At 42.6% G+C, this 24,225-nt stretch overlaps 1 long non-coding RNA gene across 1 annotated transcript in view; it reads right to left on the reverse strand.

The window, feature by feature from the left end:
- Window positions 1-12,509, reverse strand: part of LOC114217805 (uncharacterized) — a 28,760-nt gene extending 16,251 nt beyond the window's left edge. Inside the window, exons 1-2 of the long non-coding RNA XR_003611055.1 lie at window positions 12,365-12,509; window positions 5,304-5,378 (exon numbers count right to left, since the gene is read on the reverse strand). This is a non-coding gene — a long non-coding RNA (uncharacterized LOC114217805). The remainder of the gene's footprint in view (window positions 1-5,303; window positions 5,379-12,364) is intronic.
- Between the last annotated feature and the right edge of the window lie 11,716 nt (window positions 12,510-24,225).

A 24,225-nucleotide genomic window follows, 5' to 3' on the forward strand; every position in this document is an offset into this window, starting at 1 on the left:
GCCGAAGAGGGGTAAGAATGGAATTAGGGAAATCAATTTGGGGGGATAGTAGTCGAATAGTTTTGTGGCATTTGTTAAAAAGATTTTATTCATTTATTTTGCGAGAGAGAGAGAGAGAGTAGGAGTGGGAGGAAGGGCAGAGGGAAAGGGAGAGAGACACTCTCCAGCAGACTCCACACTGAGTATGGAGGCCCACGCAGGGTTCAATCTCTTGACCCTGAGATCATGACCTGAGCCAAAATCAAGAGTCGGACGCTCAACCGACTAAGCCACACACGCAGCCCAGTTTTGTGGTATTTTAAGGAAGAGATGATGGTGTCTTAGGCTGGGAGAAAATGGTAAAAGGTGGCAGACTCAGAATATATTTTGAACAGTGTGATCCTGATTTTATAAAAAAGAAATACACCCACACATATACTGGAAAGATACATATGCAGATATTAATAGTGATTATCTCTAGATCATGCTATTCGCAGTGACTTTAATTTCCTTCTTTGTGATTTCTTCTGCATTTTTCAAAGCTTCCCCAACAGACACGTGGTGTTTAAGAAATCGGGGGGTTGGAGGGAAGAACATTTTTGGAAAAGAAACAATTATCCAAGGACAAGCTAAGTGAGGTGAGGATCAGTACAAGCCTAAGACATGTCGAGGATTTGACTAGCAGCAATTTCAACACCTATTGACAGTGTAAATGACTACAGGTAATAGGACTTAATTTTCATAGGTACCTCCCTCCCCGTGGAAAGTGACTGTCCTTTTCCACGCTGCTTCATTCCAGCCCCGAGTACCACAATCTAGGATCTAAATGAATTAGAGGAGACTATTCTGGATAGGGAGGGGACTTCAAACCACACACTGTAACAAGAGGAGTAGTTACCATCCACTGAGCACCCATTCTGTGTCAGGCACTTTCAAAATGTGAGAGTTAAACTAGGAGATGATTTGAATGGAAGGAAAAAAGTGACAAATGAACATATTTTTGAGCCCTCGTGGAGCTACTGCATTAAGCACTTTATCATACTTCATCACATCTAATCCTTACCATGATCTTCTGAGATAAGTATTATCCCTGATTTAGAGAGCTGAATTGAATTCATGAAAGAATTAAACCCATGAAACTGAATTAGGGAAATAGCACCGCATCACTAGGCTCTGGACCCAGATAGCCAGAGTTCAAGTCCTGGCAGCTATACACACCCTTGGCCATGCTGCTAAGCCTTCCTAAGCTTCAGTTCCCTCAGATACAAAAGGAGGCTAATATCATGGGGTTGCTTGAAGATTAAATTAGTTAATACATTAGAGCTCATAGCACAGTGCCTGGCATATAGTAAGCTCAATAAGCATCAGCAATTACTGTGGAGAAAACATACCTAAGATCACCCTGTAATTTGGGGAACAAGTAGAGAAGAAAAGAATCTGAGGGGCCTGGGTAATTGCTTTCTAGTGGTGATGGTCTGTCATAGGGAAGAAGAGAGGCTTATACTGACTTCAAAAAGTAGAACCAGATTCAGGGAATGTAAGTATAACAGGGAGTTGGGTAGAATGCAACCTGAAATTAGTTAGCTAGGCAATGCCAGTGACTTTTCTGCCAAGCAGATACCTATCTCCCTCCTTCAGGGAAAAGTCATTAAGTGGTTCTTATGATGCTCTAAGAGGCCATGCCCCACAGGTCGAGAGAGAGAACCTAGTAAAGCTTCTTACAGCTCAACAAGGTCTGCATGTCTAATACTCTTTGTTATGCAGAGCTGGTTTCTGATGAGAGGTGGGAAAGCACATGGAGTTCAAGAGTCTCCCTGATGGGTTAGGACAGACCCCATAAGAAGCCTCCTGGGAGAAAGAGACCCCAAAGACCCCAAAGGGGGTCCCCCAAACTCACCATGAGGAAAGGGGCAGGTCTTGGTTACCAGCAGGGAGGCAGGGTAATCTTTGTGGGAGTTGGAGGAGGCTGGTTCAAACACAGGCCATGGCTGAGACTGGAAACCTTCCGGATGTGGGTGTGATTGGAGCACCACGACTGAGCACTATAAACCAAGAGAGCTGTCATCTTGGAGCCCAAGCACATGCACTATGTGGAGACTCTAGGGCAACAAGGGAATCCCTGCAGCAGTGGGGGGAAAATACTCTGTGGAGCCAGTTTACAACAACACTGCAGATCACTCACACCCAAGACTGACCCTTCAGAATGAATTCAGACCAGGGTGTTCTTGGTGTTCTTGGATGTTCAGAAGAGGTGGGAGGTGGTTGGGGCCTTAAGAGAGAAGTTTTGGAATCCCTACTAATGTGAGCAGGAAGGTGTTCTGGCAACTGACTGGGGGGAAAAGGATATTCCTATTCTTTGTTGCACCCCCTCCCCCAAACTGGTGAAGTATGTTAAATCAGTCATATCCAAGTCATAAATAAGACTTGATTAAACTCAACATTTAGGACTTTCTAAAAATCAGAATAAAAAATAACAGCTCCTATTGATTTGATGCTCATTATATGCCAAACTCTTTACATGCCTTAACTCATTAATCCTCACAAAACCCTCTGAGACGGAGATGATTTTCATTACCATTTTACAGGAAACTGAGGCTGGGGGAAGCTAAAATACCTGTTCAAGGTCACATGGTAGACACTGATAGAACAAGAATTAGCTGATAGGGGCGCCTGATCACAGAGCCGAGCCTTTTCATTAATGCTTCAATCTACCCCTGTAAAAATGGAAAGGGAGATGCAAGGCCATGTGGCTACGCCATTGATGGGATGAGAATAGATGAGTGGCTACAATACCCACCAAGTCTTTCCTATGCTGCCACACCGAGATTTTATGTTTCCTTGCAACTTTAAGAATCTGTGGGCTTCACTTATCTCTACAGAATTGCTATAAAAATGAGTTGTTTAAGTGGGAAATAAGCATAGGAACTATGGCTAAGGAATATAAAGATAAACCACATATTGAGACACAGTCTAAGTCTGTAGGTCAAATTTCATGACAACGACCTTCAGAGGAGTAGTATTTGTCCATTCAGCAAATATCTATTCCATGCCTTCCGTGTGCTGGGTGTATCGCAGGGAGCTAAACAGACGAAGATCCCCACCTTTGTGGATTTTACAGTCTTGTGGGAGGAGGAAAAATAAACAGCAAACCTAATAGCTGAGTAAATTACATGATATATTAAAAGGCTTTAACTACTCGATCACAGTTGTAGCTTTAAATTAGGCTGGAAGGGGAGACCTCTTTGAGAAGGTGACACTAAAGTGAAGGCTAAAAGGAAGAGAGAGTCAGTCATGTCGGTATCTGAAGGGATAACATTGGAGGCAGAGGACACACCCAATGCAGAGGCTGGGACAAGAGCCCACCTGAGTGGAGGACATGCAAGAAGGCCGGTGTGACTGGGGCAGGGTTAGGCGAAGAGAGGAGGTTAAGGTCCAAACGGTGAGGGAAGGGTGGCAGGTCTGCCAGGCTTTTATACCAAGTAAGACGAGGAACTGTCGTGGGGTTTCAAGTAGAGGAGTGATAGGATCCAACTTGCACTGAATATATTAAAATGCACTGTATTTTATTCTGTTTTGACTTGAACATATTCTTTATCACGGAGCTCGACGCTCAATCCTCCGCATCAGCGTGAGGTACAGAGAACCCCACCGGTCTTGTGATTGGACTGGAAGGAGAGGGAGTCGGTGCATTTGAGTAAAAATAGTTTTGTCATTTAGTTCAAAGAGCCGCTGGGAGGAATAACTAATAACAATAGTTGTAAAGGTCTCTGCAAATAGGAAGGGCTATCAAATGCTAACTACTACTTAAAAATAAAAAGCCTGTCATTATTCCTTGGTCCTGGAGTCAAGACCTCTAGCAGCCTCAGCCAGCCCAACCCGTTAACGCTTTGCTGCCCTTAAAGGACTTCTCCCTTAACCTGTGCCATCTGAGGGCCGGGTCTCCCATCTACAGCTCTGATGGAAGGAACGGAGCCGTTTACTCTGTGTACTCAGCAACAAAACACAGGGGTGGATGAACATTTGTTGCAAAAAGAAAATTCTTAGGCAGTGCTTACAAGGTCCCTGAGAAGCCTTGAGTGTTTAAATGAGTGACATGGGGATAGATGTAAAAAGCTCTTGCAATGAGTTGTTTACACCATTCCATCGGGTCACGGAAATTTTGCTCGAGATCTGTTTGTGTGGGAACCACACGGGAATGCTAGCTTGCTGGTGCCAGCTTTGAAACCGACACAACGAATAGCTATTGTTCTGACACCATATCCGGCGGCTCGTGTCTACACACACTAAAGACGACCTTCCTCTTCAGAAATAACTTCCAGCCATTATATGGCTTTTTACATTGTTACCGGTGTACCCGATGTTCTAGATGACTGGGGAAGAGGGAAATTGCATAAGGACATTTCAGATTCTCTCCTAAAAGGATTCCCCAACTTCTCTATTTTGTTCAGTCAGGTCATCCAGGTTACTGCATTCCTAGCGTGTTGAGAAATGGTGGAAGACACACAAAGTAAGGGGCGGAGAAGGGAAGTAAATTATTAAACACCTAGGAAGGACCAGGCTCTGTGTTAGGAGATCATTTTATTTCACCATCACAACCCCGTAAAAACAAATACTACCCCCTATTTTGCAGATGAGGCAACTAAGGCTTAGAGAGATTAAGTAACTTACTTATTTAACAAGCGTTAGAGCTGGGGTTTGAACCTGCTGACTAGGAATCCTCATGTTCGCAGGCCGCAAGGATTTGCCCTCGAGAAGACTGTCATCTAGTGGGTGAGGCAAGACTTACACAGGGAAACCAACAGGAGACAAATACCAGCCGTGCATAATCAGATGCTTAATTCACATGATCGAGCCTCCTGAATTCAGTTGTATACTTACATACAGATAACCACAAAGAGCAAGGCCCTAAGCAAAATACAGGCAGGGACAGTAAAGGAAGCATGATTTTTCTATCAATGACATCTATCAATGACTTCTACATTTTAAAAAATGCTGACCTCTTCTGCTGCTCCTCTAGCCTTGGGGCTGGCAGCTGCTTCCCCTCAGTTACCTCAGAGAATTCTCCGAGAATCTCAGATTATCAGAGAAGATAAGCATGAGGCTGTAGGACCAAGGGAGCATTGCCCACCTTTTGATGAGCCTGGGCCAACTCATGTCTTTTCCCTAAAGTTCCAGGGTCTACAGGATAACAGACTTGGGGTGGGAGGTGTCAGAGGAAAAGCAGTAGGTCCCAAGACATTGAAGAATGTGAATTAGGGGTCACAGAGAGAGCTAATAGCACCCATGGGTCATTATGACCATAAGCCTAAAAGGTGAATGATTACCTGCTAATGTTCCAGGAAATGTTTAGCTTCTAGGATGTCTGCTCAGTTTCTTCCCATCCACTGGTATCCACAGTCCTGTGGGAACGGCAGTTGTGCTCGTTATTAAGCTATAATAAACAGCTCCAAACTCGCCCCTCTTTGCTCCTCCTGGCAGTTGTGGGCCAGGGCTCTGTGCTGCTCTTAGGCTGTGCCAGGGAGGCGTGCTGGATGGAGCCTGCAAGGCCGCAGAGGGAAAGAAAGGGCCTGCTCTCTGCTGAGTGCTTGCTGTTTGCTTCCTATTTATCAGCAGCTCCCCAGTCTCAGGGCTTCACCTGGGGAGGCCCATCATTCCGGTAGCAGCAGGTGATTCTAGTTGGCAGGTTTTCCAATACTCACAGAACCAGCCTCGTGGTACGTGACCACCACCCCCCAAATTTTCTACATTTTAAAAAATGCTGACCTCTTCTGCTGCTCCTCTAGCCTTGGGGCTGGCAGCTGCTTCCCCTCAGTTACCACCATCATGATACCTTAATGTACTCTCTGGCTTTTCTTCAACGCCTAGTTAAGAGTTCTGGGTATTACATTCTCCCTATTAAACTAACTGATCCGATTTCTGACTCCTGACAGGACTCTGACTGATATACAATTAATTTCACTGTTAACTGAAATTAAAGCAAATTAGAAAGCTATTTCATATATGTCAAGGTCCAATACACATTTAGTTCATCCCTCGTACCCACATGAGGCTGCTAATCTGACCATGTCCCTGCTCGGTTGGAGGTCATGCAATAGCTCCCCACTGCTCACTGCATGAAATCCAAGCTCCTAGCACCAGGCCCTCCACAAGTCTCTACTCCCCCTCCAGACACATCCCTACCATGCCTGTTCAAACCCACCATGCTGGTTTTCACATCCCATGCCTTTGCCTAGGTTTTCCTCTGCTTAGAATTTGTCTTTTAAAGTCCAGCTCAAATGTCACCTCTTCCCTGTTTCTACCTCTCCCTCTAGCTGCTGAATAGTCCCTTCTGAAATACAAATCAAAACCACAGTGAGATACCACCTCACATGGATCAGAATGTCTAAAATTAACAACTCAGGAAACGACAGATGTTGGCAGGGATGCAGAGAAAGGGGAACCCTCTTACACTGTTGGTGGGAATGCAAACTGGTGCAGTCACTCTGGAAAACAGCATGGAGGTTCCTCAAAAAGTTAAAAATAGAACTACCCTAGGACCCAGCAATTGCACTACTAGGTATTTATCCAAAGGATACAAAAATGCTGATTCAAAGGGGCACCTGCACCCCAAGGTTTATAGCAGCAATGGCCACAATAGCCAAACTATGAAAAGAGCCCAGATGTCCATTGACAGATGAAGGGATAAAGAAGGTGTGGCACATATGCACAATGGAATATTACTCAGCCATCAAAAATAATGAAATTTTGGGGCACCTGGGTGGCTCAGTCGGTTAAGTGTCTGCCTTCGGTTCAGGTCATGATCCCGGGGTCCTGGGATCGAGTCCCGCATCGGGATCCCTCCCTGCTCAGCGGGGAGTCTGCTTCTCCCTCTCTTCTCCCCCTGCTTTGTGCTCACTCTCTCTCTCTGTCAAATAAATACAATTAAAAAAAATAATAATGAAATCTTGCCATTTGCAACGATGTAGACAGAACTAGAGGGTATTGTGTAAGCAAATTAAGTTGGTCAGAGAAAGACAAATACTGTATGATTTTACTCATTGTGGAATTTAAGAAACAAAATAGATGAACATAGGGGAAGGGAAGGAAAAATAAGATAAAAACAGAGAGGGAAGCAAACTGTAAGAGACTCTTAACTCTAGGGAACAAACTGAGGGTTGCTGGAGGGGAGGTGGGTGGGGGATGGGGTAACTGGGTGATGGACATTAAGGAGGGCACTTGATGTAATGAGCACCAGGTGTTATATACAACTGATGGATCACTAAATTCTACCCCTGAAATTAATAATACACTATATGTTAACTAAATTGAATTTAAATTAAAAAATTAAATTAAAATAAGTAAATAAAAAATACTCCCTACTGTGCTCCTAAGCCTTAATGTACTCTTCTATTAGACCATGTGCTTCTGGAGGCCACGGTAGACATCATTTTCTATCATTATGTCAGTACCTGGAACAGTGCTGGGCACTCAGTAGACCCTTAACAAATATTTGAACTTGAAATTCCCTGTTATGTTTTCATTATCCAAATTTCTTGCTACCCACTTGAGGCATACAATTACAAAAACAAAACAAAACAAAAAAACACCAAACCCTCAATACTCAAAAAACTTTAAAATTCATTCCTTTCTCTTCTGTTTGGATGGAATCCTCGTCCAGATACAAAGCTGTTTGTATATTTTTGTATTAGATAATATCCATTAGAGGTAACAACATTATAATTTCCTTAGTTCAGTGCCAAGGAGGGCTGACATCATCATGAGTTCAAGAGCTGCAGTTAACAAAGGAGTAAAAATGGCCATTTAGGACTTTGGCTAAAAGGAAAGTGGTTCTCTGACCGGGGCAAGTCAGCCCTGTGCTAAGTAATGCTCACAAAAGTCTACTAAAGTTGAATACGTGTAAGAGGTTAAGCAATTTGCCTAACTGAAATCCAGGACTCAGCTCTCCCATGATACCAAACGTGGGGTGAAGGTTGTTACTGCTGGGATGAAATGCTCCAGGCATCCCAGGGTGGCCAGGGGTGCCTCTTGGATTTGGCAGTGGAAACACTTCCAAGTTGACCATATCAGGGCACAGGATTTTTGCTGTCCCACACCTTGGAAACCATTTCCATCACTGTTGGCTAACCATGCATGTACTTTACCACCTTGATGGTTCCTTAAAGTCTCAAAGTGCCAAGTGAGTGGCAATAGAAAGCTGTGGGACCCTGGAGGCAAACAGTAGGCAGCATAAATCCAACTCTGATAAGGCCATTGTGTGCTCAACATTTTGGAGATGGAGCTGGAAAGAAACAAAGGCAAAAAAAAAAAAAGGCACAGTTCCTCTTTGTTCTGTAATCTATCTTTTGATCCTTTAATATGTAGATAATAAGCATCTATTCTTGCACGGAGAAGGAATATGAGTCCGTTTGGTCAGAGATAACTGTGATCTCTCTAAGACAGTGTATTTTACTCACAGAGTTGCTAAGAGAGTTGTATTTTCACACCTGTAGACATCACAAGGATTCAACAGAATCTTACTGAGTATAACTGATTACACTGCCCACCCCGTGAGTAATTACATCTGTTTGAGTTTCTGTCACTTTATTTTCAGGAATCTCTGCTGAACAATCGCACACCTATTTTTTTTTTTTTAATGATTCTAATATTGACATTTTGTGTAAACCTGATTGTGAAAAATCCATTTGAGAGGTGTGGCTTGGTATGGTACTGAGCATAACCTGGAGAATGAAGTTAGTTAACAAAACAAAAAGTTACATTTCCTAATCTAAAGTAATAAATTCAAAGAAAAAGCTAAATCTCTCATATTTTTTCCTTGTGAAGAGCACTTCATGTGGGATATGACCTATTTGGAAAAATTCCATAGAAGGGCAACAGTTAGATAGTTGGCTGGATGCCTTCCTTTCACCCCTCCCGACAGGCTCTCTCCCGTCTCCACTCTGACACCTGCCCCGGGAGGCACAACCCATAGACCATGTCCATGGGCTCTTGGGCCTCTTGGCTTCCCACTGGGTTCCGCCAATGGGGAGTTCACAGGAGATGGGCCCTCTAAGAGTTGTTCGTGGTAATCAGAATCTCTGCCTCAGGCCTGCTTTGGGTTGACTTAATGCTTGACCTAAGGTCACTTGCCTCAAGGCAGCCTTCTCTATATTACTGCCACACCTCTTCCCTTCACCCAAACCCAGGGTGAGGGTGGTTGTACGGCTTCTAGCCCTGGGTTATTGTGGAACCCCTGGGGTTCCCTCCCCAGCTACCATCCCACCCTCATCTTGGTAAATAGTTCCTTATAAGTTGATTTTCAACGATTATCTTCATTTGGGTATGCCATCTCTTTCCTGCTAGGATCCTGACTAGATAATGTTATACTGCTCAATATGGAGGGGTAGAAACATTCCAGTCTTTTTTTTTTTTTTTAAGATTTTATTTATTTATTTGAGAGAGAGACAAGAGAGAGAGAGCAGGAGCAGGAGGGGAAGAGCAGAGTAAGAGGGAGAAGCAGACTCCCCGCTCAGCAGGGAGCCTGATGCGGGACTGGATCCCAGGACCCTGAGATCATGACCTGAGCGGAAGGCAGAAACCCAACCGACTGAGCCACCCAGGTGCCCAAAACATTCCAGTCTTTTATGGCCAGTCTGCTTTCCAGAGAGTTAGGTAATATGCAGAGATACTATTCAAAATATTCAACATACTGCCCCAGCAGGGTCCCGGAGACCCTGCCAAACCAGGCATTATCCCTTAAGTTGCTAGATTATAGAAAGGCCTACAGAGTCCCCAGGGAGGGGCTGAGGCAGCCAGAGACACTTGGGAGTGTCAGGATAGAGGCTATGGACCAACCAACGGAAGGGGTTAGTGTTTTAACAGCTGGTGCATTCCAGTTAAATGTTAGCCCAGGTAATATGCCTACCTATTTTCAACTTTAGGTTAGCAAATTTCAACCACAAAGTTCATTTTTATGTTTATTTAACAGACTCTGAAGGGAGAAATGCAGACAAAAAATGAACAGAGAACAGATGTTGCCTTATATGTATAATGAATGACCAACAAATTTTGCATTCCCCCACCCTAAGTGACCCAAGAAAGAACCAATTTTAAGCCTCTGGCAGAATGGGCAGCATATCGACAAGCTCAACATATGACCAAATTTCAAAGGCTGCCCAGTGCTACCAGGGATTTTTAGAACTGTGACATTTGCATCAAAGATTGTGTCTGGGGTGCCTGGGTGGCTCAGTTGGTTAAGCGACTGCCTTCGGCTCAGGTCATGATCCTGGAGTCCCGGGATCGAGTCCCACATCGGGCTTCCTGCTCAGCAGGGAGTCTGCTTCTCCCTCTGACCCTCTGACCCTCTGACCCTTTTCCCCTTTGTGCTTTCTCTCTCTCATTCTCTCTCTCTCTCTAATAAATAAATAAAATCTTAAAAAAAAAAAAAGATTGTGTCTGTGCTAAGCATTTTGCATCTCTTATGACAGTCCTTTTAATCCTGGACTGTGGGGTGCCTGGGTGGCTCAGTTGTTAAGCATCTGCCTTTGGCTCAGGTCATGATCCCGGGGTCCTAGGATCGAGCCCCACATCGGGCTCCCTGCTCCACGGGAAGCCTGCTTCTCACTCTCCCACTCCCACTGCTTGTGTTCCCTCTCTCGCTGTGTCTCTCTGTGTCAAATAAATAAATAAAATCTTTAAAAAAAAAAAGAAATCCTGGACTGTGGTTTCTGAATTTGTTTGAGCCTATAAAATAAAGCAGGATTTGATCCTTGGCCACACACAAGAAGTTTCTTGATTCTTTTTAGAGCTGATCCTGTGTAATATAATAGGTTATTCTTCCTCTGAAACATAATTATATCACATATTTTTATATTTCCTTCTGCTGCTTCTATGGTGACATCATTTACATATCTCCAGTGATTAGTCATGAAAATGGGCCATATGCTTGTAACACATACTATCTGGGTTTTCAATGCTGTTAGTTTAAGCTGTGGACAATTACATAAATTCCTTTCTTATTCACTGTGTTGCAAATGCTGAATAACTAAACTATCTTGCTAATGTAGCATCAGGTTAAAGAAAATGAGACCCCTAATGATTTTGACAGAATTTAAAAGGGAATCTTTAGCTACAGATCAATGGTTGGATCTGAAAGAATACTCATCTCAGGAAACAGCATTTCAAATACCATTATTTCTCCTTTGCCCCATTAACAACTGGCAGTAACAGCAGAGAACATAACAGAATTAGGGAGAAATCCATGACATGGAATGTGTGCATATATGTATAAGAGGCCAACAGATATAGGGCAGATTAAGCTACAAAAGAAAATATTCTGGTGATCATTAACTGTATAGTGCTGGAGGCTAGCCCTGTATTTAGAATGCATGTTGGTGTAAATGATATCTATTACAAAATGCATAAATTATACTTTGTTTTTTGTTTTTAAAGATTTTATTTATTTGACAGAGAGAGACATAGCGAGAGATGGAACACAAGCAGGGGGAGCAGGAGAGGGAGAAACAGGCTTCCCGCCGAGCAGGGAGCCTGATGCGGGGCTCGATCCCAGGACCCTGAGATCATGACCTGAGCCGAAGGCAGACGCTTAACAACTGAGCCACCCAGGCATCCCATAACTTATACTTCTGTTTAGTCTTCAGTACACAAGGCTAGGTGATCAAGGAAAGTATCCTATCTAGATACAAAGAAAGGTTCTTTGAAGTTTATTAGTTGAGTTTGTGTCCTTATGTGATAGGAGGTTTATAAAATCAAACATTCTCCTTATTAAAGAAAAATACTATGCCATAAGCCTTCAATCAAACAACCATCTCAGGAAAAAGAAAGATAAAAAGAAATACAATTAATTAATTGTGCTAACCATTCTTCTCTGAAGATATTAGCCGGGACTTCAGGAATTAACTAGAGTAATATTAATACAACAGAATTATTAAACTACATCTAGTATTTTTACATCTGATAAACTATTCCCAGTAAAGATAGGTTATTTGGTTCAGTTAAGTGAGCAAACAAATTCTTTCACTGTTTCTAAGTAGTGTAGACTGTGTCATTCCCTGTGAACCGAGGCAGTTCTGGGGTCATTGTTTGTCTTGCCTGCCAATGTGTTCCATGACCCACCCCACAAAAGATCCCAAGGTGTGGAAACAATAAGTAATCTTCTTGGTTTCTAGTGGAAAGTTAGTTGATCTGGGAATAAAATGTACCATTATCCAATCTCCAAGTGGGAAAACCCAATCAAATGGCAGTGAAAGTATAACGTAAAAGAGGAGGCCGTAAAGCCTTCATGTCTAAAGCTGCTGACTACCCACAGAGACTGCAGAATCCCCCACAATCCAAGACCTCAGTCAAGTGAATTTACTTTACTACTAAGAAGCAGAAGCTATACATTTACCTCTAAATGTGCTGCCGTAGCAAATCTGTGACCAGAAAACGCCAACAACATCGCTTCAGTGACAGCGTCGGCTCCCCCATCTGACACCCCTTCAGTTCCAGGGCACCTTTCTAGAATGGCCTTCGTCAGAAACAGACAGCAACCATTTCGATCATGTAAAAGTAGCAAACCAATTCACTTTCAACTAAAAAGAAAAATACTGTTGATACGGCAGTCTCGGAAATCCAGATACTGAGCCATCTGGAATCTCACTGGGGACTTACTGTTCATTACAACAGATCATGGAGGCACAGAAGACAAACGGACCTGCAAGGTTTTCTAGTGGGAGGGCCAGCCCCACAATGAGATCACTTATGTGCCATTCGTGGCAGATAATTCTGCTGTCAGAGAGGTTTTGCAAGGAAGTCCACAACTGCTGAGGTCAAATTAACAGTTGTTCAAATGGATCAAAAACTTCATCTCTGTAACACTTCCCTTGATTCGGACTTTTTGTCTTTCTGAGGAAGTAGAGGAAGTCCAACCCTCTTCTCCCTTACAGCTCTGCATGAAGTTGATGACTACCATGATGTCTTCGTTAAGCCTTAGCTCCTCATCCAGATGGACAAATGCTATTGATTGCCTCCACTGGGTTAAACATAAGGGATTAAAACATGAGCCAGATGCAGTACCACACATGTATATAATTAAACTTAATTTATTAGGATGACTGCTATACCTGCACTATGAAGTACCTTAGAAACTGCTGTCTAAAGTATGTTTTTTTCTTTTCCCCACAGCAATGTAAGCTTTTTCTCAACACACTTTTTTTTTTTTTAAAGATTTTATTTATTTGACAGAGAAAGACACAGCAAGAGAGGGAACACAAGCAGGGGGAGTTGGAGAGGGAGAAGCAGGCTTCTGCCGAGCAGGAAGCCTGATGCGGGGCTCGAACCCAGGACCCTGGGATCATGACCTGAGCCGAAGGCAGACGCTTAATGACTGAGCCACCCAGGCGCCCCTTTCTCAACACAGTCTTATATGAAACACAATACTTGAATCAGACTGAGCAGAGTAGCTCTGCCTGAAGTGAAATGAGGGATTAGAGCCTCATCTGCGTGGCCTCCCCCTCTGCCCTTCAGAGGCTCTAGAAACAGCCCCGTGGAGCCTCTGGGCCCTGGGCAACACAGCGTAAACACCATTGCTCTAGAACTGCAGAGAAGCTTTCTTGAAAAGGAGACTGTGCACAGAGGGAGGAAGACTCTGAATGCTGTACTAAGGAATTTGTACTTTTCCTAAATGAAAAAGCCATTGGAAGCTTTTAGGCTTTTAGCTTTTAGGGGAGTGGTATGAGAAGATTAATGCTTTAGAAAGTTATGTGGTGGTGATACGGAGTTTATACCACAGGATGGACAAGGGATAGAAATTAATAATGAGGTGGTTGTACTAGATGGTGAGATGATGAGAGCTCTTTGGAAGGGTATTTTGAAGATAGAATTAATAGAAGCTGCCCGCTGGTGGATTAAAGGAGAATTCCAAGGTCATGCTAAAATTTCTTGTTTATTCATTCAATTGACATTTACTGAGAACCTACTGTGTGCGAGGCGTACTTCAAGATGAGAGAAAAAAATAGGTTTGTCGTCAAGAAGGTGACTGGCTGTTCAGATAAGACAGAGATATAATTAAGCAATTAAGGAGAACATGAGGGGAAGGTATTACTGCAAACTGTGCACATGATGGCACAAGAGCACAGAGTGAGAGGCAGATACGTGTACTGGGCTCCCTCTGCTCTAGTCCACCCTCCTTCTAGCCTGTCTCTCTGCACACTAGGGATGGGAAAAGTAAAGACTACATTTCCCCGTTTCTTTGCAGCTCAATTTCCCCACATGTACTTACCTTCTGGAAAGACTTAGAATGTGGGTATAAGTACCCCAAGAAGGAGGCCACCTGTTATGGCTGCTACTCTTCATACTGATAGGCAGCTGTGGCAGGTTTTGATTTTTCACTGGCAGTGGTAACAATGTCTAGTTCCCAGCTTCCTGGGTACCATGCTGACCTGGATCATGGCAGAGGCAGCTAAGAATTGTGGTGGCACCTTCCTTATTATCTCGTGTTCTGATCACAACAGACGCACTGATCTCTCGGTGGGCCAGTTGTGCAGTGTTAGTCTGGGAGTCCCTCCTGGAAACTCAGCCAAGAGCTTGTTCCTCTAATCCTTCTAGTAATTTTATAAGCACCTGTTTCTCCCCACAATGCCTTTTTTTTTTAAGCTAGCTGACTAGATCATTAGCTACATTGAATTCCTAATTATATCAAAGAGATATTTAACATATGCTAGAGGTAGTCAGAGAAGGCTTCGAGGAGAAGATAAAGCTTGGATGAATCTTAAAGGGTGAGTGGAATTTGGTCTAATAGAGAACCAGGAAAAGACGTTTCAGGCAAAACCAGGAAGGTAGGGAGAGAAAGATGTGCTCAGGAATTGCACAGCATTGACAAAGGGGAACACTAGGAGGTGAAGAGAGAGGGGCAGGGAGAGGTGCATTCATGAGAACCTTGTGTCAGGCTAAGCAATTTGAGTCTTATCCATGGGAGTTATTGGAAATTGTAAACAACAAAATAATATAAGCAGGTTTGTATGCTAAAAAGACCTCTCTGTAGAATTGTGAAGTGTAGATTGGCTAGACAGTGAAGTGAGGAGACTGCATCAGGAGGGAATTGTAATAATTCTGGCAAGAAATACTGAATATCAAGAGATTAGCTGAGAGACAGACAGTAGGAGTAGAGTGGTGCGGACAGATTTTAGAAGCAGGAAGTAGAGGGGCGCCTGGGTGGCTCAGATGGCTAAGCGTCTGCCTTCGGCTCAGGTCATGATCCCAGGGTCCTGGGATCGAGTCCCGCATCAGGCTCCCTGCTCCTTGGGAGCCTGCTTCTCCCTCTGCTTCTCTCTCTCTCTCTCCCTCTGTCTCTCATGAATGAATAAATAAAATCTTTAAAAAAAAAAAAAGAAGCAGGAAGTAGAATCTCTGAGATTTCATGACCATCTAAATATCAGGGTAATGTGAGCAAAAATGTGTTGTTGAGGGTGACACTCCATTTTCTGGCTTTGGCAATAGGTGGATAATGGTGCGTGGTTTAGCAAGTGGTGTAGTTTGAACCTGTCTGTATCTTCAGGGTCTCTGTTTCCCACCACTATGCTACATTTCTTTGTACAGAATGAGAAAATGAATCAGGTGTTTAGGCTGGATACAGGACATAAAGCCAAAGGGGCATTAATTGTTTGGCTGAAAATGGAGGCATGTAGGGTGGACATCTCACTGTGTTTCAAGGACAAATAGAAGGAGAATAAATTGGAAGGATAGAAGTTTAGGGTCAAAGATTGGTATTCTAGAGTTTGTGATTACAGGTAGAGCAAGAGCCAGAGGTCTAAATTGAGGGTGTTGGGCTAAGGTCCCCCTGGATGAATGCAGGGTCTGGAAATGGCAGCGAGGAGGCATAAGTATGAGCCAGGTACCAGGGGGCTCAGGGGAGGAAGGGTTTTTACAAGAGGATGAACAACCAGTGGGTTGAAAGGGACTGTGTGGTGCTAGGGACGTAGCAGCCCATTTGTCCTCCTGCCCCTTTCATATCACCACCCGTCCCTTCCACATATAATAAAGTTAAGTGATGAATTCAACACAACTTCAATGAGCTCAACTATGCAGAAGGCACCACACAGACACAAAATTGTCCTGTACCAGCCTTAGGAAGAGTGAGAATTTGATATAACCTGATCAAGGGTATGTGTGTGTTTAATAAACGTTTATTGCACTCCTATTCCATACCAGTAAATTCTATAAAAATTTTTAAAATTCTGCATTTGACAGAAAATAAACAAGTGAAACAAGGTAGATGGCTTTAAGTACGATGAAGAAAAGTACAAGCTGATTAAAGGGTAGAGGGAGCAAAGGAGTAGGGAGGTGGTGCGTATTTCCTTTTATATATGTCAATTGGGGAAGGCCTCATTGGAAGGTGACAATTACACAGCCTTGCAGATGCCTAAGAGAAGAGATGCTCATGCAAAGGATCGAGCTGGGAACATACTTGATGTGTTCAGTGAACACTGAGGAGGCTAGCGTGGCTGCAGCAGAATGAGTGAAGAGGGGGGTAGTAGGAGAGGGGGTCAGGTTAGGAGCAGAGCATATGGGTCCTTAGAAAACACTGGAGATTTTTTTTTTAGCAGAGGATTAACAAGATCTGACTCATGTTTTCAAAGGCTCACTCTCACTACTGTATGTCAAACAATTTGTGTGTGGTAGGGATTAGGGAGCAAAAATACCAGTTAAGAGGTTACTGAAATTAGCCAGGTGAGAGACAACAGAGGGTTGGACCAGGGAGTTAACAGTGAAGGTGGTGAGAAGTACTTGGACTCCACACATATTCTAGAAGTAGAGATGGCAGAATTTGTTGTTGGATTGTGTGACTGGCAGCCTCCACCTTGGCCCCCAATGATTCCTACCTAGCCTTAAGTGTGGGCTGGACCTAGTGACTCACCTCTAATGAAAAGAATGTGGCAAAGTGATGGTATGTCAATTGTAAGATCAGGTTATAATATGTGACTCCTGCCTAGCTGCCCCTCCTCCCCCCATTTCCCTCTCTCTTGCTAACTCTGGGGAAAGCCAGATGGCACACTGTGATCTTTACTTCGAGAGTTCCATGTGGCATGGAACTGTTGTCTCCAGCTAACAAGGACCTGAGGCCTGCCAATAGCCACATGAGTGAGCTTGAAAGTGGTCCTCCATAGTCAAGCCTTGAGATGACTGTAGCCTTTTAAGAGACTACAGCTGGGGACAGCTAAACCATGCCCAAATCCCCAACCTACAGAAAATGAAGTATGATAATTTGTTGTATAGCAATAGAGAACTAATATAGGTTGGATATGGGATATAAGAGAAGTATAGTTGATGATGACTCTAAGGGTTTTGGCCTGTGCAACTGGTGTCTGGAGTTGGCAGTTACTGGAGGAGGAGCAGGTTGAGAGGGAAGGGAGGAAGCAGACATTGTTCTGGATGGGTAATATTTAAGTTGCCTATTCAATGGAGATCATGAATATACAGTTATATATTCAAGGCTGGACTTTAGGGAAGAGATCTGGGCTGTTCCAGCCTTTTGCCTATTTTTTCTATTTCTTTGTCTTTTTCTTACTATTTGTAGGAGTTATTTATATAATACAGATACAGGTCCTTTGTTGGATACATGCAATATAAATATCTTCCACTCTACGGCTTACCTTTTCACTCTCTGAATAGTGTCTTGATTTACAGTCTAAATTTTTAAAAGAGCTTGATTTATCCACGTTTCTTTTTATGCTTAGCACATTTTATGTTGTTTAAGAAACCTTTTCCTACCCCATGGTCATGAAGATATTTAGAAGTAGAAATCTGAGGACCTTTAGTGTACAGGGTAAGATCACCTACGGAGTGACTACAGAAAGAGAATAAATCTTGGACAGCTCAGGGCATGCCAATGCTTTGAAAGCAAAGGGGTGAGGGTAATTGGCAGATGAGACTGAGAAAGAATAGATGGTCAGTAACGTAGCAGAAGACATAGCGGAGACAGAGTGGAGTCCCAGAAGTTTCCAGGTGACGTCCTTAACGCTGCCATATGTTGCTGGTAAGTGGAAAGCGTGGAGACTCAGGGAAGACCACTGGAGTTGGCCGAGTGGAGGCCACTGGATAAGCACTATTTTAATGAGTGTATGTGTGTATGTTGGGGGAGGGCAGCTCTAAAGTCTGATTGAAGCAGAATGGGAAAAGAAGAAGTGAAGACAAATAGAGACCACTCTTCCAAGGAACTTTGCTACAGAAGAGAGAAGAAAAGTAGCTGGAAGGAGATGTAGGATCACAGAAGGGATTTTTTTCCCCACGAAAGATATTATGGCATATATAACATTGAAATATGTGACCAGTTAGTGAGAAAGAACCAACTAAGGAAACAATTGAGGAGGAGGACAGAGGTGGCTTTAGTGCTGGAACCATGTTCCTGAGCTGGCAAGAGGAGATGGGGTCTGGTGCGCAAAGGAAGGGACGCTCACAGATGCAGCAGGCTGGTCGGTGTGCTTGTGGAAGCCGGTGGAAGGCCTTCTCTGACTACTTTGGTTTTCTCAGTGAAGTTAAGAATCAAGGTCATCGGCCAAATGAGGAACAGGGAGAAGTCTGTGACTGTAAAGGAATATAACAGAATGGTTGAGTCCAGACTGTGAGCCAGGTCACCTGGGTTCACATCCCAGCTCTCCCATCTAACATCTGTGTACCTTGGGCAAGTTACTTAACCTCCCTATTTCCTCAGTTTCCACGTCTATGAAATGCAGATAATGGTATCTACCTCAGAGTTGCTATGATGATTAAATGAATTAACACACGTAAAGCAAAGTTTTACTTGTATTGTAGACAATATTGAGTTTCTGGACATATTAAGGAATTAGTCAGTCATGTACCATATGAAGTCACCAAAGTGGTGCCACAGGCGTTTCCCCAAGGCACATATTAGTTTGTCTGCCACGTGGGTCAGAAGAAAGAGAGGTTTCAGACAACCTATTGGGAATGCCCTGTTTCTCAACTCTAGCAGTACATTACAATCTTCTAGGGAGATTAACAAAATTATCCATGCCTGAGACCCACCTTCAAAGATTCCAATCCGCTGCTCTGGAATGGAGCTTATGCCAGTACTTATGAAAAGCTCTGTCTGCGAATGTAAGGTGTAGCTAGGCTGGGAAGTGCTAGTCTCTTAGCTTTATACATGCTGTGGGCATGGGTGATGGGTAAGTGGGGTTATGTCTGCTAAACGTCCTATTCATCTAATAAACTGATTCCCCATCTACAAAGCAACTTCCTAGATTTATTTTGGTTCTCTAAATGGTTTCTCCATCAGAAGACGGTGTGCTGATCAGCCAAACAGAGTGTGTCATCCAAGTGGCAGTCACCTCATTATAAATGACTAACGTGACTTTGTTGTCATATGCAGTGGTATGACTCTCAGGGCACAGACAACACTGGTTCTGGGCTTAGAAATAGAAGGCACTGGCCGTGGACCAAGGGAAGTCACCAAGGAGATGCCATCTTCTTAGGCTCAGGCACAGCTTCTCAGATCTTTCCCTGAAGACACTTCCAACTGAAAAAAGGGAGCAGCCAGATTTGCATACCACATTTCAGAAGCGTGGTGAGAGGGAGAGCAGAGAAGGCTGGTTCAGCTCTCATACCTATGATTTTGGCAGAACCACTGGACAGCCTACAGACATGGTTCCATTGCCTGTATCAGAACCCCCTGCTAAATTATAACAATCATGAAATGCAGATAAAAATTACAGCTACCTCCTAGGGCTGCTGGAGGAAAGGTCTGAAATCTATACTCTAGTAGGCTTTCTGGGAAAATACTACACATGACAAAGGAAGGGAATCTAGAGAGTTGCACTGAATTTTACTTTCCATGAAGAAAATACATGAACAAGTCAAATAGTAAGGTAGACCTTACAATCTACTGCCTCCTTCTCCACCCTCCAGGGACACTACCCTAAACTCTTAATATTTTTATTTTTATTATTTTGGAGGTTATCTCTGCTGGATAATTTATTGGATAAAATCAAGAAATATTTCCACCTCACACCAGTCAGAATGGCTAAAATTAACAAGTCAGGAAACGACAAATGTTGGCGGGGATGCAGAGAAAGGGGAACCCTCCTACACTGTTGGTGGGAATGCAAGCTGGTGCAGCCACTCTGGAAAACAGTATGGAGGTTCCTCAAAAAGTTGAAAATAGAGCTACCATATGATCCAGCAATTGTACTACTGGGTATTTACCCCAAAGATTCAAATGTAGGGATCCGAAGGGGTACGTGCACCCTGATGTTTATAGCAGCAATGTCCACAATAGCCAAACTGTGGAAAGAGCCAAGATGTTCATCAACAGATGAATGGATAAAGAAGATGTGGTATATATATACAATGGAATATTATGCAACCATCAAAAGGAATGAGATCTTGCCATTTGCAATGACGTGGATTGAACTGGAGGGTGTTATGCTGAGCGAAATAAGTCAATCAGAGAAAGACATGTATCATATGACCTCACTGATATGAGGAGTTCTTAATCTCAGGAAACAAATTGAGGGTTGCTGGAGTGGGGTGGGTGGGAGAGATGGGGTGGCTGGGTGATAGACATTGGGGAGGGTATGTCCTATGGTGAGCACTGTGAATTGTGCAAGACTGTTGAATCACAGATCTGTACCTCTGAAACAAATAATGCAATATATGTTAAGAAAAAAAAAAAGAAGAAGATAGCAGGAGGGGAAGAATGAAGGGGGAGGAATCAGAGGGGGAGATGAACCATGAGAGACGATGGACTCTGAAAAACAAACTGAGGGTTCTAGAGGGGAGAGGGGTGGGAGGATGGGTTAGCCTGGTGATGGGTATTAAAGAGGGCACATTCTGCATGGAGCACTAGGTGTTATGCACAAACAATGAATCATGGAACACTACATCAAAAACTAATGATGATTATGGTGATTAACATAACAATAAAATTTTAAAAAAATAATTAAGAAATATTTCTATTTCTTAACTTATCAAAGTAATTTTTATTGACTCCCTGATATGAAAGAGGATTTTGTTTATACTACTCTATTCCTCTCTCCTCAATGTTTTAATTTCTTTTTTTAGTTTTTCTATTAATGACCACTGTAACATTAAATAATATTCAAACCTTTTCTTTTTACATAAAAATTGACATCCTGCCTTGACTCCCCACTCCTCCTACTCCTTTCCTTGTATCAGGTATATTTTGACTTTTACCCTAATAGATTCCTCAACAGACAGAATTTCAATACAACATGTATCAACTGCCCTCTGCCCCCACTGCCATTTTTGGTCCCACTGCTCATACCTGCCTCATGGTTATTCTGCACCTCAGTTCCAGTTCCCTCTTAATTATGTTTGTTCTGCTTTTTTTCTTTTTTTTTTTAATTTATTTATTTGAGAGAGAGAGAGCATGAGAGAGATCATGAGCAGAGGGGAGGGGTAGAGGGAGAAGCAGACTCCTTGCTGAGCAGAGAGCCCAGTGAGGGGATCATGACCCGAGCCGAAGGCAGACGCTTAATCAACTGAGCCACCCAGGTGCCCCTGTTCTGCTTTTTCTTATTTGAAGACTATTCTTGAGAGAATATGCATTAAGCAATTTTTCTTTCCTTTGCCATCAGTTTATAACATGCTATTCTTCTTGTACTACTCTTTTAAAATCTACCTTATTGCCATTGAAAGCATTTCTTCACAGACCTCAGCTCATTCCATCTGTAATTCCTGGATGTTTATCCTGCTCATGGGTATTTAGTCTCAGCCATACTTCAACCTCTCCTTTCATTTTGAATCTAACTTTTAAAAACCAAAGTAAAAATAAAAGATTGAGTACCTCATTTCCAAAGACAGAAACTCTGCTGCTCTATAAGCCAGCACTTAAGGGAGTCAGCTTTGAAACTTTTAGTTCTCTGTGGTGTGAATGTGTCTAGCTCCATGGATACCATGTCAGTTTTGGAATGGGGCTGACTGTATTCAAATCCTGCCCTGCCACTTACTTGGTGTGTGATCTCCAGTAAGATACCCCACAGGGCAGAAGCTAGTGAACCATTCTCCAAATCCTTCCCTCTTTCCTCCTGGAGATATGACTAGGGGCTCTATCTCTTAGCCTCCTTTGCCGTTAAGAGTAACCGTCAGATTGAGTTCTGGCCACGGGAATGTGGGTGGAAATTCTGGCCCACAAAAACCACGGAGTCCTCCATTATCTCAATCACCCTGGCTGCTGGCCTGATATGAATGTCCAGGGCAACCTTGGAAGCCATGTGTGGAAGACAGCAGGGCCTCCCTCTGTGCCTGGAGTAGACACTCCACCCCACCCTCCACCAGAGCTGCCAATGGAATTTTACATGATTAAGAAATAACCTTTGGGTGATTAAGGAATCAGCTTCCCTTTTGTTAATCCAATGAGATTTCAGGTTTATGTTACAGCAGTTTGCTTTACCCTAACCAATATACTTAACTTCTTAACTTCTCTAAACTCCACTTGCCTCTTCAGGATAATTCTAGCACCTACCTTCCATAGTGTTGTTAAGAGGATTAGAAGAGAAGCAATGAATACAAAGTACCCTAATGCATAGTGCCTGGCAAAAAATAAGTACACAAGAAAGATTCATTACTATTATTCTGTGAAGCCTGTTGTTAATTACTGCTCTTATGCTTGATGTAATAGAAGGCTCTCGCACACATTAAAATGCCTATTCCCTGATACCTGAAATTCCACCACTCCTTTCTGTAAATCAACGTCCTCTCTTTTAAAGAGTAACTTTCCCACCTTTAATTATAAAATAAACATGTTTATTTGTTTAATGCAAAAATAGTGTAAATAACACAGAACTTGTAAAGAACAAACTATTGATCATCTATAATCCTATCATCCAGAGATAATCACTGCTAGCATTTTAGCATATGCATTCCCAATTCTTTATGTATTAATACAGATATGCATACATGTAATACACATACATATTTATAATCCAAACAGGGATAATACTAAACACATAGTTGCTTTTTCCACCTAATATTTTATCTGGAACAGTCCCTTATGTGTTCAAATACACTTTGAAAAGATGATGTTTGATGGTTGCTTATGGGTGTATAAAGTTATTTAACTATTGTGTGGATATATCACACTTTATTTAACTATTCCTTTCATTGTAGCATATTTTTGTTGCTTCTATCAGAATCATCTATGTGGAATATATCTCCTTGAATATAAAATCTTTGCCTCTGATTATTTGCCATTTCTGCTTTTACTTTATTTGGACCTTTAGAAATAATATTTGACCCTCAAAATGACAGAATAACTGATACTTATCTCGTGATTTATGTTTTATCTTTCCTATTTTTTTTTCTTGTGGTTTTTAAAAGCAAAAATGCCCTGGAAAAGCCCACAGACCTTTCCCTGAAGGCCTCATACTAATACATTTATCAGATCGTTTTATTTGCAGAAAGGAAAGACTAGGCTGTATCTAAATTGTGAAAGTTTGAGGTAAAAGGAGTTCTGAGAGGGGGAAAGAGACAGGAAGTGGAAGATTCGAGATAAAATCTCTGCCTTTCTCACAATTTACATGTGAAGGGAAGTCTCCTCCTGCTGCCCCAACTATCACCAGTGGATGAGCTCTTTATTTCCTCCTTTTATACTCAGCCAGATGCAAAAAGAACATGAAGCATTAACAAGCAAGGACCTTGCTTAATTAAGTTTTTGCTGAGCATATAGATAACATTAACAGTAATAGTAAATAATAGCATCAATGAAACATAATCCTTGCAGGATCTCCTGTTTATTGAATGGCTTGGGCCAGTGTCTGCAGATAAATTAATAATGATTCCAGCTTCCTCTATCTCTGGCAGCTAAATCAATGCCCACTCTTCAGATCAAGGAGATGCAATATTTCTCCACTACGTGTATCTTGGTAAAATGGTTGAAAATACGTAGGAATACAGTTTGCATCCTTCTTGGAAGGTCTCTATATAAAATATGTAATTTTATATTCCCACAGCTGGAGAGAACCACGTGAGTCTGCAACTGGTTTGGCATGTGCAGCAGCAGAGTTGTTACCTAAGGTAAATGCTCTCCTATCTCATTTGCATTTACTTCCAAATTGTTATCTATCCTCTTGGGTGAAGGTCTAGTCACAGATATTTATTGAAATGATTATGTAGCTCTGTTTTCCCCTCAGGCTTCTATCAAAGTGTAACATTAAAATGACGGACACACATCTGCCCTTCTAACTGTCTTCACACAAAGAATGGTCATTTGCAATAACATTCTCTTCAAATAAAAAG

Source organism: Eumetopias jubatus, unplaced genomic scaffold (genome assembly GCF_037043125.1).
Source record: "Eumetopias jubatus isolate StellerSeaLion01/CBP00866 unplaced genomic scaffold, mEumJub1_p1.0 scaffold_7, whole genome shotgun sequence".
NCBI classification, from domain to species: Eukaryota; Metazoa; Chordata; class Mammalia; order Carnivora; family Otariidae; genus Eumetopias; species Eumetopias jubatus.